General features: G+C 42.5%; 1 long non-coding RNA gene across 1 annotated transcript in view; it reads right to left on the bottom strand.

Annotated features, from left to right (window-relative positions):
* Positions 1-18952, bottom strand: part of LOC309968714 — a 133083-nt gene that overhangs the window by 50408 nt on the left and 63723 nt on the right. Inside the window, exon 2 of the long non-coding RNA XR_014326592.1 lies at positions 13998-14077. This is a non-coding gene — a long non-coding RNA (uncharacterized lncRNA). The remainder of the gene's footprint in view (positions 1-13997; positions 14078-18952) is intronic.

Here is an 18952-nt window from a genome sequence, read left to right on the forward strand (position 1 = left end):
ATAAAAAATTTTATAAAGAATAGTTGTATGTTATCAAAATGCCTAGTATTTAGCAACATTCGTCTATGATTTTTCTTGTCCAATCAACTATTGTGATATATTTGGTTCCTATAATTCCTAACATTAAAACAATTCTGAAATAATATCTACTGGGTACATAAAATATGAGATAATACATTGATATTATTTATATATTCATATAAAATAATATATTTTATGTACAGTGATGAATTTAATGTGTTCATGGGGATTTTAGGACATGGGCATCTATATTCACAAGTAAAAAATTTTATTGACTTATTTTTATTATACTAGTTTTGTCCAGTTTGGCTATCAAATGAATTAAGAAAATTTCACCAGTTTTTATGTCCTATAACAATTTCTATAATGTAGAACTTCTATTTCTTTAAAATATTGAAAGAACTCACTTGTAAAACTGTCTAGGCTCAGAGCCTTTTTTAGAGTTAATTATTTGAAAGAATTTTTCATCTTTGTCATGACTACTGTTCTAGTTAGGTCTTCCATCTCTCCTTGAGTTAATTTTAATTGTTTTTGCACATTAATATGATAATTTTATTGAGGCTTTTAAATGTATCACCACAAAATTTTACATAGTGGTTCTTATATTTTAAATCTCTAAATTAAGGGAAAACTCTGGTTCACCCATTTTATTTCCTTGGAATTGTAGATACAGTAGTTTCTGTTCTACTCCTCAAGAGAAAATATAGAAACAAACAGTCCTCCCCTCAAGAGATAATCGGCGAGATGAGAAAAAGGCTTGTATCTACAGGGCTAAATTTACCAGGAGTTACACCATTTAAAAGGTAGTAAGGGGGACTTCCCTGGTGGTCCAGTGGTAAAGAATCTGCCTTCCAAAGCAGGGGATGTAGGTTCAATCCCTGGTCAGGGAACTAAGATCCCACACGCCGTGGGGCAACTAAGCTCACGTATCACAACTCCTGAGCTCATGTGCCTCAACTACAGAGCCTGCATGCCACAAACTACAGAGCCCATGTGCTCTGGAACCTGCACACCACAACTACAGAGCCCACACACCCTGGAGTCTGCACGCCACAACTAGAAAAGACAAAACCCACATGCCACAACTATAGAGAAGCCTGCGCGCCTTAACAAAGAGACTGCGCACCACGATGAAAGATCCCTCATGCCTCAACGAAGATCCCGTGTGCTGCAACTAAGACACAACGCAGCCAAAAAATAAATAAAATAAAATAAAAAGGTAATAAGGGTATATATCTCATTCTGTGTTTTTAGCATGCTTCCTCTTCTGCCTTCCTGTGCCCAGACATAGCAGGTCTGGTTTCTACATGGCAAGCAGACCTCACAGACCTTGGCAATAGGCCTGCCAATCCCTGTTTTATGTACTCAGCTTCTCCACTGTGACCTGTGAGTTATCCTCAGTCATTTCAGACTGGAGAGAGTGGGAAATCCATTCTGGCTTAAAACTCAAGCCTCAATCACCAATTCATCTTTATCAGGAGCCCCTTACTTGGAGAGTAATTTGGCCTACGTTAATACAGCTGATAAGTTGATGGAAAACAGGCCTTTATTCTATGAAGCAGAACTGAAGGGGGATGAAGGAATTACTGACTTCCCAAACATAACCCCTAACTTTTTAGACACACTTCTTGTCATTCTCAATTTTACGTGTTTGTGGTTTGTCTTTTTTCTTAGATCAACTTTCCAGCAATTTGCATGTCATTATTATTTCATAGTCTAAAATAAGAGACTCAGTCTGGGTCAAAAGTGACTGTAAAGACCTCAACGGCATGACTTTATACATCTTCATTCTAATGTCACTCTAGTCACATGGCACAGTTTCCTTACGTAAACTTGCTTCTCTTTGCCACCTTCTCTTCTCTCTAACAAATAATTTCCTTCCGCTTAAAGTCATCCATTTGATTATGATCTTTAATGATTCTTTCTCCAGCTCATGACTTTTCACATCCTCTGATGCTCAGTATTTCCAGTTAAGATTCAGGAGGTGGGGAAGCTTCCTAGCCCAGCTCACGCCTTCATGTCAAGCCACATGACAGATCCTGAAGAGCACAGGGAGTGACAGAGGGCCTAGCGCCTGGCAAGCGTCTGTCCCTCTTGATTGGGCCTCCTCAATAACGGCTCAAAATCAATATAGAGAAGCAGAATTCTTGGTTCACACCCTTTTTCGAGCCTGTCTCCCATCTTTGTTCTCTTCCACATCTCCATAATGTGACCACTGTCTCCAAGTTATTCAGCCCTATATCCTCTCCTTGGTTCCTCCCTTTCTCTCATCACCTCACTCATACAATCCCATGCATCAGGTCCCATCGTTCTTTCTCTAAAGTAGATCCCAAATTCATCCATTCTCTTCATTTTCATGAACATCACCTTAATCCAGACCCCAGTATTTCTTATCTGGATTATTATAACAGCCTCCTAATGGGTCCCTAACCAGTCACTACACTCCTGATTCTTTCCATCATTCTCGCCATACTCCACACAGTAATGACCTTGTTAAAATATAAATTCAATCAAATAGCTCCCTCACTTAAAATCCTCCAGTGGCTCCCTACTTTTCTTAGAATAAAATAGTCTTTTCTCCTGTGCCTGACACAGCTTTCCATGATCTCATCCTGGCTAATCTCTCCACCTCATCTCACGTGTTCTCCCCCTACTTACAGTGTTCTAGCCACACCGCCTTCTTTCAGAGACCCAAGACCCTTAAAGCTGTTTTCTGCCTTAGGGCCTCTGCACACATCGCTCTGCTTGTTTGATTCTGCTCCTTCACTTGCTTTAGATATTTGATCTTCTCCAAGTGTCTTTACTTGGCCACCCTATCCAAAGGAAATTTCTCCCAACTTGTAATTCTTTATTTTATTGCCTTATGCTTTCACATTTTTGCCTGTCTCCCTAAATTATTGGGAAAGAAACTACAAAGAGCAGAGCAAAAGAAAATGCCAAAAAGAGAAGCAACAACAACAAAAACTTCAAAAGATAAGAAAGATGGGGGGAAAAGCAAGAAATTGAAAGGAAATAAGCATAAAATTATTAACCTTCCTGGAGAAAAGAAGTTCATAAAATTTTTAAATAAATGCAAAGCTTGTATGAACCACTAGTGAACATTCTAACCATTATTTTTCTAAGTCTTATGTACTGATTTCTAACTTTCCTGCCTTCAAGATTTATGTAAATCGATTTTCCTTGAATTCTGGTGACTACAATATTCTGCAGTTCGAGAACTTATCATAATGAAGGCTCAGAAGGAGTTAGAAGCATTTGAAAACGTCATTATGAGCCACTAGAAGAGTCTAATGCTTCTTTTCTCATTGTAAGTCTGCATAGCAAGCATCCAAGACAAGTTTTAACATAAAACAACTCTTACGGCCACGGGTACACGGGGCATCATTTCCCCACAATAGCCTGGCTCTCTCGCCTCCTTTTCTCTTCTGCAATGCCTCTTTGTAAATCACAGGTGTTTGTGGGCACAAAGCCCATCAGAAGGGAGTTGATTGTGAAGAGTTCTTTCTTTTCCACTTGTTCTAAACCTGTTCAGAGAGTGCTGCATGCCTTAGACCAAATCTCCATAAAAATCAAGAAACAAGAAGTTTTCTGTACTCCTGCCCAACAGTCACACTATGACATCGCTTCGACAGCTCTGTGACCCTGTATTGTCCCAACTTTATTCACTAGCCTCTTTTCTCTTTCTCCCTCCCTTCCTTTTTTTAAGCCTTCATTGGCATTTTTTTATCTACTGTAAAATGAAAAGGAGGAGGATGGTTTTTTGTTAGGTTTTTTTTAAGCGCCCTATGTTGCAGCTAGAAAAAGCTATCTGCAGTTACTGTAGTAATGGTTTCAAGAAACACCTGCAAATCAAAGAAAGACACCATAACAGTGTCTTCAGTTTTTTGTTTTTTTTTCTTCCCTCAGAGTTCCTTCTTGACCATTATAGAGTAGGTCGGGAATGAATTTATGTGACAGCTATGAAGTTAGTATTAAAATTGTGAATAGTGCCTAGCAGTTTTCATGCACTTACTATAAGATCGCCTCAATTTGCCACACAGCAGTGAAAAGGGTAAGGGGGGTGGGGGGGAAAGGGGGGTGTCCAATGAATGGGAGGAGGAAGGTCTGTGAATGGGAAGGTTTCCCTGGAGGGAGCAGCACGGGACTCACAGGAGAAATGTGATTTTTGAGATTCCAGAAAGAAAGCCCAGGAGAAGCTGCCTAAAAGTCCTGAAGCATGAGGGTGAAGGATGTGAGATATACGATATGTCTGTACACATTTAGCAAGTGTCAAAGCCAACTCTAGAATCATGGACTGGGCGGGGGCGGGGAATGGGGGTGGAAACGGAGGTGCGATGGTAAATCCATTCCTCTGGTCTTCCAAGATTGAATATTAAATGCCAGCAGGGAGCAGATGCGGGCAGGGGCTACAGAATGGGGGTAAGGGGCATGGAAGCAGGGCGTTAAGCGTTTATCTCAATGGAAATGAACCACTCGAGGAGAATCAGAAGAGAGCTGGAGCGGGCTGGGCAGGGGAGACTGTCTCTTCTGGTGCGGGGATTTGAAGAGCGCCTTCAGAAAAATGAGGTGAGCCGGCCTGCAAAGAGCAAGGCGGGGCGTGCCCTCCGCAGCCCCCGGGGCCCCGCCCCCGCAGCACCCCCACCCCTGCATTAGCATGCGGGCCAAGGCGGGCCGGCCGGGCGGGGGAGGGCGGCAGTGGGATCGCCGCGCTGGGCTCATTGTGGGCCGCGCTCGCCTCTGCGGGGGACCATCTGCTCGCTGTCAATGCATCACCTGCTCGTCTGGGCCGTCGCCGGGGCAACGGGGGGCGGGGGATTAAGGAGCGTGTGCGTCTGGGTCCCGGCCGCGGCGGGGGCGAGGGCGGGGCTCTCCTCAGCCGCCCCAGCCCCGGGACAGGTCCGCCCCGCGGAGGGGCCAGGCGACCACCGTGGCGGGCGCCGCCGCCGCTCGCTGCTGCCCCTTGGGCTTGGCAAAGGCACCCGAGACGCCTCTACTCGCGGAGGCGGCAGTCTCGAGGCGGAGCAGACAGCCGACGGCCCCGCCCTTCAAACTCACCGGGAGGGCTAAAACTGCGACCCTCGCGTCTACCTGGAGCTGCGTGGGCCAGGTCCCGGCGGTGCCGCCTGCTGCCTCATCCGGGGAGCTGGCCCGCTCAGCCGGTCCCTGGGGGCGCAGTGCAGCGCGGTTCTGAGCGTCCCGCAGTCGCTGAGCCACCGCAATGGGGTCAGCATCGCGGGTAGAACCTCCCGGCTCCAGACTGCCATCCAAGTCACAGATAACTTCCACACGTCTCCTCTCACATTCTCGTCGGCCGCCCATCGCCAAGCCTGGGGAAGCCTCGGAAATCAGAATACGAGTGACACCTGCTCTTTAGATTTCTCTAAACGGGTTGATTTTCCACAGAGGGAGTAGTTCTGGAGATAAAACCCCCCAGAAATCCTGAAATCCCCCTTCCACCCACTCCTATTCCTGCACTCGACATAATTTTGAATACAGGAGAAGTGTAGTGAGTGATTTCAGCCAACAGCAGGGGGCAGAGCTAGGCTGCAGATGGGACCACGTCCACTCTGGGATTATATTGGATCCAAAGCCATGCTCTCTGGTTTAGAAACTTCCAGGAAAATCTATCCTCTGCCCTTGCCCATCTCCACCCCACCCCTCAACTGGTCAAGGACGCCAGCTGCACCAACATAAGTCAATCATGTCTGCCAGAGGATTCCATGCCCCTGAACTAAGAGCAGCTAACTCCCCGACGTAAACTTAACATGGCCTACACAGAACCAAGGAGTTCAGCTTTAATCACAGCTCATTTTTTTTTTTTCTTTATGGGCTGGCCAACTGCTTTTATTCCTTTGCAGAATAACAGAAGCTGCAGAAAGTAGAGATTCACTGAGTCCCAGGCCCGACACCCCTACCTCCTCCCCAAACCCACATCTAAAACACTTCCAGCCGGGTAAAATTCTAGCTTTTTTTCTAAAGCTTTCCGAGTCAAGAAAGCCCGAAATCTTTCGGGAATAGATCTCATTCCAGAAGCTGGCAACCCTTGAGGAACCAAGAGTCTTTGACTAACTTAGTAACTCAAACCCACTTCCTGCAGTTCTGCTCTCTGAAGGAAGAGAAATTGGCCTCTTTTCAAATGAACCCTTTGTGTTGAAGAAATTATTAAATTGTCTATTAACCTTCTCAAATTTTCTCCAGTCTTTACTATTTTTCTTTTCTTTAACAAAATCCATATTTCAAGTTACACCAAGTTTGTGATATTGACCCTACATAACTTCAACTAAAATCTCATAATCATCAAATAAAATTTCTCCCATACTTTTATGATTTCTAGATATGAACACCATGAATTAGACTAATTTTGTGATTAAAATCAAAATTTTAAAATTTACTGTTACCATCATTTATTTGTTGTTCCTATCATTTAATGCAAGAGAAAAAAGTCAACCATAAAAATATACATGCACTTTGACATGAAAGGAAGGAAAACAAAAAACAAGTGTGTAATGTATAAACTTGCCCAAAAGATTAAAAAAAAAATTTCACCCATCCAATACTGCTTTTAATTGTGACTTTTAAGAATTAAAGGTGAGAGTTCTTAGAAGGCATGCTCTTTGATTCAAAAGGTACTTCCAGATAGACAGAATCATGGCATCATTCCCACTTTAAAAAGGATGAGTTTGAGTCTAACCATCCTATGTATAGAAAAGATAACTGAAACCAAAAGATAAGCAACTAGCCCAAGACTGTTATAGACAGTGGCTGGGGGTGCTCAGAGCTCCTTCAGCCCCACTAACCTCCCAGAGGAGCAGGCTTCCACACCAAGAACACCTCAAAATGCCCTTAATCCACTCTATTCCCACTGCTACAGCTGCTGGCCACACAGCAGAGATGAGAACTCTTCACCAGTTCAACAAATAATCACTGAACACCTGCCATGTGTAAGGCAAACTAGACAGACACCACCCTCATGGTGCTCACTGTTCAGTAGGGGTAAATAGATTTTTTTTTAACTTTTTATTCATTTACCCAACAAACATTTCTTGAGCACCTAATCAACTACTAGGATAGGGGAAAATACATCCACAAGTAAGATGTGGGTATCTGTCTCAAAAAGAGAAAAACACACACAAGAAAAACCAGAGCATAATGTAATTAATTAGAAGATAATATCAGTATGCCAAAGTATCATGGAAGTATAGAGGAGGCATCAGATGATTTTGTCTAGATACTGCCACAGAGATGTCATAAACTGGGCCATCAAGAATTAGTAGGCATTCCCAGCACCTAAAACAGGGCCTGGCACATAGCAGATGCTCGATAAATAGTCATTACATGAATTATGTATTTTCCAAGTAAGGAAGAAATTCCAGGTGAAGAAGTTACAGTATGAGCAAAGGCTCCAAGCGTATTGTTTAAGGAATGAATGAGCAATTCATTATGAGCAAAACAATACAAGGGAGGAGAAAGAGGATGATGGAATGCTGGTGTGGAGGCATGTGGAGAAGGGATGTGGGTACCGTGCCAGGAATCTGGACTTCGTCTTGGAGACCAATAGTTTTTCAAGAGCAGAACACTTTTTTTAAACAGAATCTTGCAAGAAACTCAAATACAATAAAACTGATCAAAATACAGCTGCCCTAGTTGAAACACGAATAGGATCTGACATCCTGCTCCCTGGCCACAACCTCACCCTTTAGGCACTGCTGGGGAACCCTTCTATTGCCCCTGGAACACTCTAAAAAACAGTGCCATGGGGGCTTCCCTGGTGGCGCAGCGGTTGAGAGTCCGCCTGCCGATGCAGGGGACATGGGTTCGTGCCCCAGTCCGGGAAGATCCCACATGCCGTGGAGCGGCTGGGCCCGTGAGCCATGGCTGCTGAGCCTGCACATCCGGAGCCTGTGCTCCGCAACGGGAGAGGCCACAGCAGTGAGAGGCCTGCGTACCGCAAAAAACAAACAAACAAAAAACAACAACAGTGCCATGGGCAACGGGCTATCACTGAACATCACTAAGCATGAGAGTGTGAGTTTGGATGGGAAGGAGTCTAGGAAAGCATTTAGGTTGCTACTGAAATTGTCCAAGCACAAAATAATGAGGACTTAGTGAAATGGATGATAAAGAGATTTTGAAGATGGAATCCTTAATACATATGGTCTTTCTGCTTCAAGGAAAATAATTTCACCTCTGGTACATTCTGAATTTGGATATTTTTAAATAGTAATATGTAATAAACTGTGCTGTGCATGATAACTGTTACTATGTCCAACACATTCCCACACTTGCAAAAGTTTTGAAAAAAATACAAATTCCTTTGCACTAGCTGCTTAAGATGTGGCCCATATGTCAGAATATAGACTTTTGGATCTTAAGATGAGTAAGTGGAAGATTTATAAATATAACCAAAAGGAAGGCAGAGATGAGAGCTATCTAATGCTCCTTTAACTTACTAATCGGGGGAACCAATTTTTGAGCAATGATCAAAGTTATGGTGTACGGTGACCCTTCCCTGCACCCGCTCAAATGTAAGCATTCAAGCGCTTTCCTTAAAAGTCACATGAAATTCATCACTGATCGCTTACATTTAGCTATAATTGCCCATTAAAAGCCCCTCGTGGGTAGAAAACTTGTGATGTAAGGAATCCATGGCACTTCTGAACTGGGTAAAACAAAGATATATGCTCACGCAGGTGAGCTGAAGGAAGAGAGGCAGCAAAGGGGAGCTGGGAAGCCAAGGAAATTCACATGATGAAGATAGCTGGCATTTGGCCAGAAGTGAAAACTATAAATATTAATCAGATGAGAATCAGCGTCACTCTACTTCAAGAATGTTCTGTAATTAAAAGGGTGGGTATTGTGTTGTGCATGTTAGCACAATTGTCACCAATAATATTGGATGCCAGCAGCTCCTGAGTGCCAGAGAGAACACAGGTTCCTGAGGATGTCACCTAGCAGGAAGTTTACTACATAAACATCAGTCATTTGTGTCCAATCCAAATAACACTCTAAAATAAAGGGAGAAAAAAATACCTGGGTTTCAAAATTGTGTTTCTGTTTTTAAAAGAAAAGGCAAGGAAAGAAATATTTGTTGGATACCTATTATATGTCAGGCATTTTCTAGATGCTTTCCATATGTCGTGTCACTGAAACCTTACTTCAAGCTTGCAGAAAAAGTGTCATCGTGACCACATTTCAAAGATGCGGCAGTTCCTACGTTGGCTTGAACGTCCAGGGTGTAGCTGTTGGTGAGTGTGTCTGAAGTGGAGGAGAGAAGTGGTGTCCCTGACATTGGTGAAGTTACAAAATCATGAGATTAGGATGCTCGGTGGACCATCCACACGAGCACTGAGTCTCCCAGGAAGCTGACGACTTGGAGTAGATGAGAAGGGTAGGAGGGAGGCACCAAAGCTCTCATCTGGGGACATCAGCAGTCACTCTACTCAGTGGTCAGGCAAAGGACGTGTGAGCAATATACCAAGTGTGTCAAAGGAGAGGGGGTTGTTAGAGATCAGAGGAGGAATGGTTGAAAGAGCCAATGGGGGACAAAAGTATGTTGTTCTTTTCTTCTGCGTCTGGTCAAAGATGAGCAAGGATGAACAGCTTACGCTCCGGGGGGTACAGAGGAAGTCACCTCGTCAAAGGAAAACAAAGTTTTAGTTGGGTCAGAAGTGGAGGGGCCTTTGAATGAAGAGGTGAGGAATGCAGAGGAATTCTGATGAGGTCACTCTCTTGTCTCTCCCTTGCCTACAGTTGAAATCCAAATCCTTAAAGGTAATCCCAGCCCTCAAGGATGTGATCTTGTCTAGTGGTGCCCTGGTCAACGTTTAACAACCAGCTCTCAGGGAGGATAAAGCCCTGATTTGTAGCATTTGCCAATTTCCATGGTGTAAATACTCCTACTGTGACTGATTTCAAGCTTCCAATGTGACATTAGCGCGTGCAGATTTGGGAAAAGATGTGTACAATCAGCTTTGATGAGTCAGTGCAAGTTGGCTCAAACACACTACTGCCCTTGACTATATTTCATGTTTCCTGTCACTTCTTCCCACCGTGTATACTTGTTCAAAGATGGGGCTGCTAACTTGTGCAAACTCTACACTGCACAACTCTAGGAGTGCCACGTTCATCACAGTCCTCACTGGTATGTCTAAGTAATATGACAATTTCCCTTCAGATGGTGGGAAGTATAAAGAAGGATACCTTCCTTAATTTTCACAAAGGCATCATTTGGCTGTCGTGCTGCTCAAAGACCACATACCACGAGTCACAAGCGAAATCCAGTCCACAGACATGCTGGGTTTTAAAATGTTTGTTTTTTTAAACTACCTTGCTGACATTTAAAAATAAGGAAACAATGGGCTTCCCTGGCGGCGCAGTGGTTGAGAGTCCGCCTGCTGATGCAGGGGACACGGGTTCGTGCCCCGGTCCGGGAAGATCCCACATGCCGCAGAGCGGCTGGGCCCATGAGCCATGGCTGCTGAGCCTGCGCGTCCGGAGCCTGTGCTCCGCAACGGGAGAGACCATGACAGTGAGAGGCCCGCGTACCGCAAAAAAAATAAATAAATAAATAATAAAAATAAGGAAACAAGAACTCAAATTTCTAGGTTCTCTTGGAAAAATCAGAGCAGGCTGTATTATTAACACATGGAAAGTGCCGATGCCTACAACGAGGTCGTCATTCAAAAGACGTCAGTATTCTTCAGCCCACCCTGGCTGATACTTTATACTCACCATTTTTACCTCCATAATCCATGCAATCCACATCATCTGGACTCTATCTCCCCTGCAGCTCCTCTCTTACCGTCTCTCAGTTTCTAGAATAGTCTTTCCACCTCAGCACCTTGTACCTGCCATTCTTCCTGAAACACTCCTCTCTCCACCCCCTTCACTTGGCCAAGTCCTTCTCCTCCTTCCATTCCAACTTAGACATAATCTCCACCATCAGCTCTCACCAAGACTCCCTAATAGCCTCCAACCTGCTGGTACCCACGTCATGTGCCACAGAGCACTCGGAGTGACCTTTTTAAAATGTAAATCATAGCGCAGTGCAATTATAATGAAACACAAACTCCTTAAAATGACCTTTAAAGACCGAAGTGATTTGGACCCTCTCTCCGTTTTTCAGTCCCACTGTGTTCCTTTCTCCTTCACAAACACACCATGCCTGTACTCTAGCTGCCCCTTCTGCCTGGAATTCTCTTTCCCAGGTCTTTATAGAGGCCACAGCTGCGTATCATTCAGGTCTCAGCGCCAATCACCTGCACGTGCTCAGAGAGGCTTCCCGGCCATCCACGTAGAATAGCAGCCCTCCCCTCTACCAGCCTCCCTGCAATGACTCTCTCTCACACCCTTTGTTACGTATCTCAGATACATCTCCACACCTCCAAATCGCAGTTCCTGCTGGTGGGCCTGTCAACCTGTGCTTCTTCTGAGCTACCCTTGATGATTCTGACGTGCACCAACTTGGGACGCCCAGTCTATGGAACAATGGGCGAGAGAAAATAGTGGGCATGTTAAAGAATGCTGTGGTTCTTTGTTAGTGATTTGTTCCTTCTGAATTTTTGTAGTTCAGTATTGCAGTGATAGTATAATACCACATGCCCAGCATAATTTTATGACCATCAGTTCTCTACCTGTTTATTAGTGATTTCTAAAGCCTCGATCATCAAAATTCCTCTAATCCCCATGAAGAACAGTTATGATCATACTAGTGAAGGGACGGAATGAAGGATGGACACCTAGAGGGGAACTCGACAAACTAATAGGATGAAATAAACACAGACATGTGTTAAAAAAAAAAAAGCTGGAGAACCTGGGGGTGCTGAAGAATCACTGGCAAAGTATCTAATGTCATGAAGAATTGTAAGATTAGAAGCTTACTTAATGGTTATGAAAATACAAAGACTAAAGGAAAAGAAATGGAAAATGCCCACATGATCAGCAAAGGTTAATAAATCGTGTGAGTGGAGGGACTGTTTTCCTGACAGGGTGAACATGAGAATCACAGAGAAATTATTTCCCAGCAGCTTTGTAAGCTATTGAGTTTGTCTTAGCAAAATTGAAGCCATTTGGGATGTCATTTCCATGGCATGCTTCCAAATTTAACACTTAAAGAGGAAAAAATATCCCAAGTCAAATTTGAAAGCCCACACCAATAAATGGAAATGCAATTCAGTCAATATAAGACTGAAAGTATTGCAACTGTCCAGACCCCTGCTAAGAAGAAAGATCACCCTTCTCTGAAATATTCCTCATCTCCCCATTTGATAGAATCTCTCCTAGGACCTTTCTCTTTTTTCCCTGGAAATTACAGTTTTATATCTATATATCTATATCTATATATCTATATAGATATATATAGATATCTTCCCTTCTGCACTATAAGTTCCTTTAAGGCAACATAATACAGAAGGTCAATAAGCCTAAGCATTGGAGGCAGAGACACTTGATATCAAGTCCTGGCTTGGCCACTTGCCAACTGCATGACCTTGTACAAATTATTTGACCTCTCTAAGTGTCAATTCCCCCATCTATAAAAAGGTTGTCATCATTTAAGTAATAATAACTAAATAAATAAATGCTTATGGGCCAGGTAAGTACTAAGTGTTCTAAACGTTTTACATGCAATATTTTAGTCAATCCTCACAAGAACCCTTTGAGGTAGCTACAATATTTTCCCCATTTTATAGATGAGGCCAGCTGAGGCTTAAGGCTGTTACATAACTTGCTCAAGGTCACACAGCCAACAGGTAATTAAGATGTCATTTAAATCCAGCCTATCTGATGCCAGAATGAGATAACTTGTAAAGCACAGCAGTTGTATGCCTGGTGATCTTTTCACACTGGGGTCTCCTCATGCCATCTGTGCCATTTGGTACATATTACCCTTAAACTACCTTATGCTTCAATCATGCAATGTTTGTTGCTGAAGAATCGGGGTGGGGGTGGAAATATAAGAGTACGTCTGTAAAGTATCTCACTCCTTCTGAAGTTAATCACCCAACTACGAGGCTCAAGGAAGAACTATTTTGCCAAAACATTCCCAAATCTGCCATTTTCAAAGGGAAAAAAAATAAATCTCAGCCCCTGAGCCAAGACTGAACACCTATAGATAGGCTTGAAAGTGCAATTTAAAAACAACCGAAAAAGCATCTTTGTATAAAATACAGATGGTACTGCTGAAGAAAAGAAAACGGTAAATCGAAGTTAATTTCCAAGCCTGAACCAACTTAGCATCACTTCTGAGCAGAGCAGGTCCTGGATGTTATACATGGGGATACTGACCCGAATCAACTCACATTTTTATTCTGAATTCCTGTTTTGAGCAGTACAACCCAGCTAGCTTTCAGAGGTCACACCTATACATGGTATAAAATAAATCCTAACAGAGAGGCTTTCTCTTTTCTTCCCTAAACACATAATAACAATTTCCACATCCTGTTTCATCTTAGCCCTTTAGACTTCTGAACCCAGGGAGTCCTAACGTGGAGATATAATTTTCTTTAAATCCCCCTGAAGCAATCTTTTCATTTGTGATGAAATTACTGTATCCCACTCCCACCCTGGGCTCCCTTGCTTTGTGCTGTAGGCTCGAGAGAAGCTGGGTCATAAGCGTTCGAGAACAGAAAACTTTGAAGCGAAATCAATCATCTTACATTTTGCCTCTTCTCTAATGGCTGCAATTTGGTTTTCAGCCATCCTTAATCCCAGTTGCACTTCAGCACAATGCAGTTCTCTTCTGTATCCTGTCCATGCACATCAGGTCCAGCCCCCTCTTCTACCAAGAGACTACACGTCGTTGGGTGTTCCCAAGCTAGTAAGTGAAAGACATTACCCGACCACATTGGAGAGCTGTCAAGGTTCCCTTCCTTGAGGCTGGGGCACAGGATTTTGCATCCTAACTCTCAAGAGGCTCTGAGACGAAGCCCTAATTTTTAAAGCCCCCAGAGAAGAAATGGTGAGGAGGATAGAAATACCTTTGAGAAGAGAATTTCATTCACTTAGGATGCTAGCCTCATCATGACCTTCAGTTGGATCCCAGTGATGTTTAGAAAGTCTAAGAAGTAAAAGAGAACCAAAATAAATATTATATATTTTTAATATATGTTTAGAATTATATTTTATATAATTTATAATTATATACATTTATATAAGTATATTATAAAATGTATGTAATAAAATTATATAATATGTGTGTGTATATAACGTATACGTGTATATACATTCATATATATATTGGATGTAACAAAGATTATCACTATAAAAACACCCTTTAGCCCTCACTTGGGGGTGTAAGGTATTCCAAGCTGGTTCATTCCATTGCTCAACTCTCCTTTTTCTTCTCTCTCCTGACTTTACTCTCACACTCTCTAGAGACATATATAAACACATTCACTTACTCAAAAGAGCCACTGACATGTTTCTGCATCGTCAAAAAGTACAACTAAAAGCAGGGCCAAACAGACACGTGTTCCATGGTCTCCAAGTTGGCCAATAATGTAACATCCCCGGTGAGGTCGGTAATGCTTTGACGCCTTTCCAATTGGTATTCCTTAAATTTTTACACATCTTTACATTACAGTAAGTCTTTAAACATATAAATATACTTTTTAAACTTTTGTTTAAAGGACTAGCTTCACTCATAGGAATTGGAAAGCTACGCTCTTGCCTCAACTGTGCTTTAATCCACTCTGCGCGAAACAGAAGCCCGGGAAGCACCCTGACCAGTCTCCTTAGAGAGTAGTTTGGGAAATGAGTGCTCAGATTCGAGCCTGCTCCTTGGGAGTCCTGGTCCCTTCCCAAGAGAATCAGCCATATTTTTATTCCTGTCACTATGGTTCTCTCCTGAGAAGTACTGGTATATTTTATTTTCTCCCTCTCATTACATTTTCAGCGAGATTTTGCTTCCTTTCATGGAATTTATAGCCAACAGCCCCGGTGGCCTGCCCTCCAGTGAAACTTTGGGAACCTTTCAGGACAGTCGTCTTGACTGTGCAGCAGACACCTAAGACACCTATTGCTGTCTGCCCAGCATCCATTCCTGTTTCTTCAGGTAAGAGTTTGCTAATAGTCCTTTGGGGAAATGCTCACCCTCCACTCTCAGTTCATGTGTCCAATGGGGCATGTGTCCCAGAAATGGCACAGTAACCGATTCAGAGAAGGACATGTGACCTCATCCAGGCCAAGGAGAGTCAGGATGCTTGCATGAACTCTCAGGAAGGGGGAACTCTTTCCGTGGAGTTTCGTAAGCCAGCAGGAGAGAAACCTGTAGCTCCATTTGGCTGTTTGCTGCCATCATGTGAAAAGGAGAATGAAGCCACAGGGAGGGAGGACAGATCCAGGAAAGAGAAAGATTCCTGAGGACACGAATTCACAGCCGATCTAGCCACGCCTAAGGCCAGTTATGACCCTGAATATCAATTACATAAGCAAATACCTTCCCCTCTTTGCTTAAGCCCATCTGGGTTAGGTCTTTTTTTTGTCCCTTGCAACTGAAAAAGTCCTGATTAATAAAAGCAGTTTCGCTATAGAAAATGGGTAGGAGGTAGCAGGGGGCAAGGACAGAGTCTGAGAGATGATGTCCCTCGGCAATTCCACTCAAGCTTTTTTCAGAAGCAGTTTTATATAAAAGCCTCCAAATCCAAGTAGTCTGTCGGAAGTCTACTATAGGCTCTAAAATGAAGGACTGAGGACCTCTGAAAACAATCCTCAATTATACCTGCAGAGAGAGAGTTCGAAACCATAGTGCATAGATAATTATCATTTTAGTCCCTCATAGTTCTAGACCAGTGGTTCTCAATCAGGGGACATTTGGCAATATCTGGAGACCTTTGGGGTTGTCACGACTGGCAGCGGGCAAGGAAGGGAGAGAGCGCTCCTGGCGTCTTGTGGATAGAGGCCAGGGAGGGTGTTAAACAGCTACAACGCACAAGACAGGCCCTCCACAACAAAGAACTATCCAGCCCCAAAGAGCAATAGAGCCGAGGTTGAAAAACCCGAGTCTAGAGAATGCAAAGAGTCGTTGTCCTTAGTTTTTGCGTTAGTGACTCTTAAACTTGCGATAAATATGAAATCAGAGAAGCGCAAAATGAGTTTGATTATTTTCCTCCTTGGCTAATCATCTGAAAGGCAAAGACTACAGTTGCTGTTTTACATTTAAGACCACTTACTGGAAAAAAAAAAATGAATAGTGGCCTATGTTCTCAAACAGACCATTAGAGGGGGAAAAAAGTAACATAAGAATATTCCTAAGTTTGCGGTGGAAGAAAACTTAATTTTTTTTAATATGAAAATGTCATTCCAGGGAAACAAAAGTACCTGGCACAGATTTTGCTGTGGGGAGGAAAATGCCTTTGAAAACCCAACTAGTTGTATAATTAAGTGATAATGAATGCAGAGCTGTACTTTGTATTCCATTCCAGCGCATTGGAGTTGAATCTGAGCTTGAAAAGCTAAATCCCTCAGTGTTCTGGCCCCTCATCAGTGAAGTGCAAATCGAGGCCTTTAACTGCTACAGAAGGGGTGGCTCCAAAAAAAAGTGTGAACTACAAATATGATGTTTTCCAACTGCCTGCTTTCTAATGATATGCTAACTGTGTGTAATAAAAAGAGATATTTCATTGGAACAAGAGAGCAAACCATCATATGTGATGTTTTTTGTACAATGGAGCAATAATCTACTTAAAATAAAAGAAAGAAAGGCTCCTAATTTCCATTTTATATGGAGAATAGAAAGGCTTTCTGGATTTTTAACTCACTGATGATTTCACCTAGAGAAAGACTAAATAATAGTTTATGTTTGTGCTCTAGCTAACGTCACGTATCAGAAAGATGTGTCAGAGTACATATGCACGTTGGAATGAGTTTTTGCTTGGTTACAGAAATACTGAGTTGGCCGAAACGTTCGTTTGGTTTTTCTCCGGAAGACGGCTCTAGCAGCCCTTAGTTGTCTTTAACTTCATTTGAAACAAGTTTGTTAGATTGTATGTGACAGCTGTCATATCAGCGTGCATTTAAAAAAAAGACTTACCAAAATTGGTGAATTTTTGTGTAGCCATTTTAATACTGAAGATGGAAGAAAAAAGCAACATTTCCAGCACATTATGCTTTATTATTTCAAGAAAGGTAAAAACACAACTGAAACCCAAAAAAGATTTGTGCAGTGTTTCGAGAAGGTGCTGTGACTGATCGAACGTGTCAGAAGTGGTTTGCGAAGTTTTGTGCTGGAGATTTCTCACTGGACGATGCTCCGCGGTCCAGTAGACCAGCTGAAGTTGATAGCGATCAAATCAAGACATCAGTTGAGAACAATCAACATTGTACCATGCAGGAGATAGCTGGCATACTCAAAATACCCGAATCAAGCACTGAAAATCATTTGCACCAGCTTGGTTATGTTCATCGCTTTGATGTTTGGGTTCCACATAAGTTAAGTGGAAAAAAACCTTCTTGACTGTATTTCCACATGCGATTCTCTACTTAAACGTAATGAAAACGTTCCATCTTTAAAACCAATTGTAATGGGCAATGAAAAGTGGATATTGTACAATAATGTGGAACAGAAGAGATCGTGGGGCAAGCTACGTGAACCACCACCAACCACGCCAAAGCCCCGTCTTCATCCAAAGAAGGTGATGTTGTGTATAGGGTGGGATTGGAAGGGAGTCCTCTATCATGAGCTCCTTCCGGAAAACCAAATGATTAATTCCAACAAGTACCGCTCCCAGTTAGACCAACTGAAAGCAGCTCTCAGTGAAAAGCGTCCAAAATTAGTCAACAGAAAACTCATAATCTTCCATCAGGATAACGCAAGACTGCCTGTTTCTTTGATGACTAGGCAAAAACTGTTACAGCTTGGCTGGGGAGTTCTGATTCATCCACTGTATTCATCAGACATTGCATCTTCAGATTTCCATCGATTTCAGTCTTTACAAAATTCTCTTAATGGAAAAAATTTCAATTTCCTGGAAGACTGTAAAAGGTACCTGGAACTGTTCTTTGCTCAAAAAGATAACAAGTTTTGGGAAGATGCAATTATGAAGTTGCCTGAAAAATGGCAGAAGGTAATGGAACAAAAGGGTGAATACATTGTTCAATAAAGTTCTTGGTGAAAATGAAAAATGTATCTTTTATTTTTACTTAAAAACCAAAGGAACTTTTTGGCCAACCCAATACAACATAGTACAGTTAATTAGTTAATCCTTGGAAATTTGTTTAAAGAAAAGTTGGAGAAACATTAACCTTAACAGAGGACCTGCAAACGTAAAAAATTCGTAACTTGATGGACTACTTAATATTTCCTCATCGTAATTAACGGACATAGTATACTGACCTGAGGCTAAGCAATCATTCAAAGGAGCCACTATCATCTGATGTTTTTATCTTGAGTTTTAAAAACAAACAAGAATAAAGTTGGAAGAGATGGAAATTTGTTTTTGTTTCTCTACAAATTGGTATTTTCTAAAAGAAGGACTAAAACAAAAATTCCACATACAAAGAATTTAGGAGGTAAGCCTGATGGGGAGCGAAACACACAATCTAATACATGTTCAAGTTCAAGTAGCATTTCTATAAATAGGCAGAGTTAAACATTTGAAGAAAAACAGGGCTCTACAATAGAGGGGCGGTAAACAAATGACAGAAGCTGTGAGAAAATACTTATCCATTTAATACAACTGGTGTCGCCAGCTTTGGTAGAGAGCACAGTTTCTTGCCTAGCTTTGACCCCAGGCACCTGCCGTGGCGCAACAGCCCTGGGAAAAGAACCAACCAGTCACAGGTCTGCTAAGGGGACCACCAGGGAAGACCAGGACAGCAGTGAGACAAGGCTGTCCAGACCAGGCTGTCCAGTCATTCTATTCCCTGCACAGTGGTGACATGATAATGGAAGGAACAAGTTTGGGCAAACCAGTTTGGTAACACAGTAAGACAG

This window comes from Leucopleurus acutus (assembly GCF_964270905.1).
Source record: "Leucopleurus acutus genome assembly, chromosome: 11".
Lineage (NCBI taxonomy): Eukaryota > Metazoa > Chordata > Mammalia > Artiodactyla > Delphinidae > Leucopleurus > Leucopleurus acutus.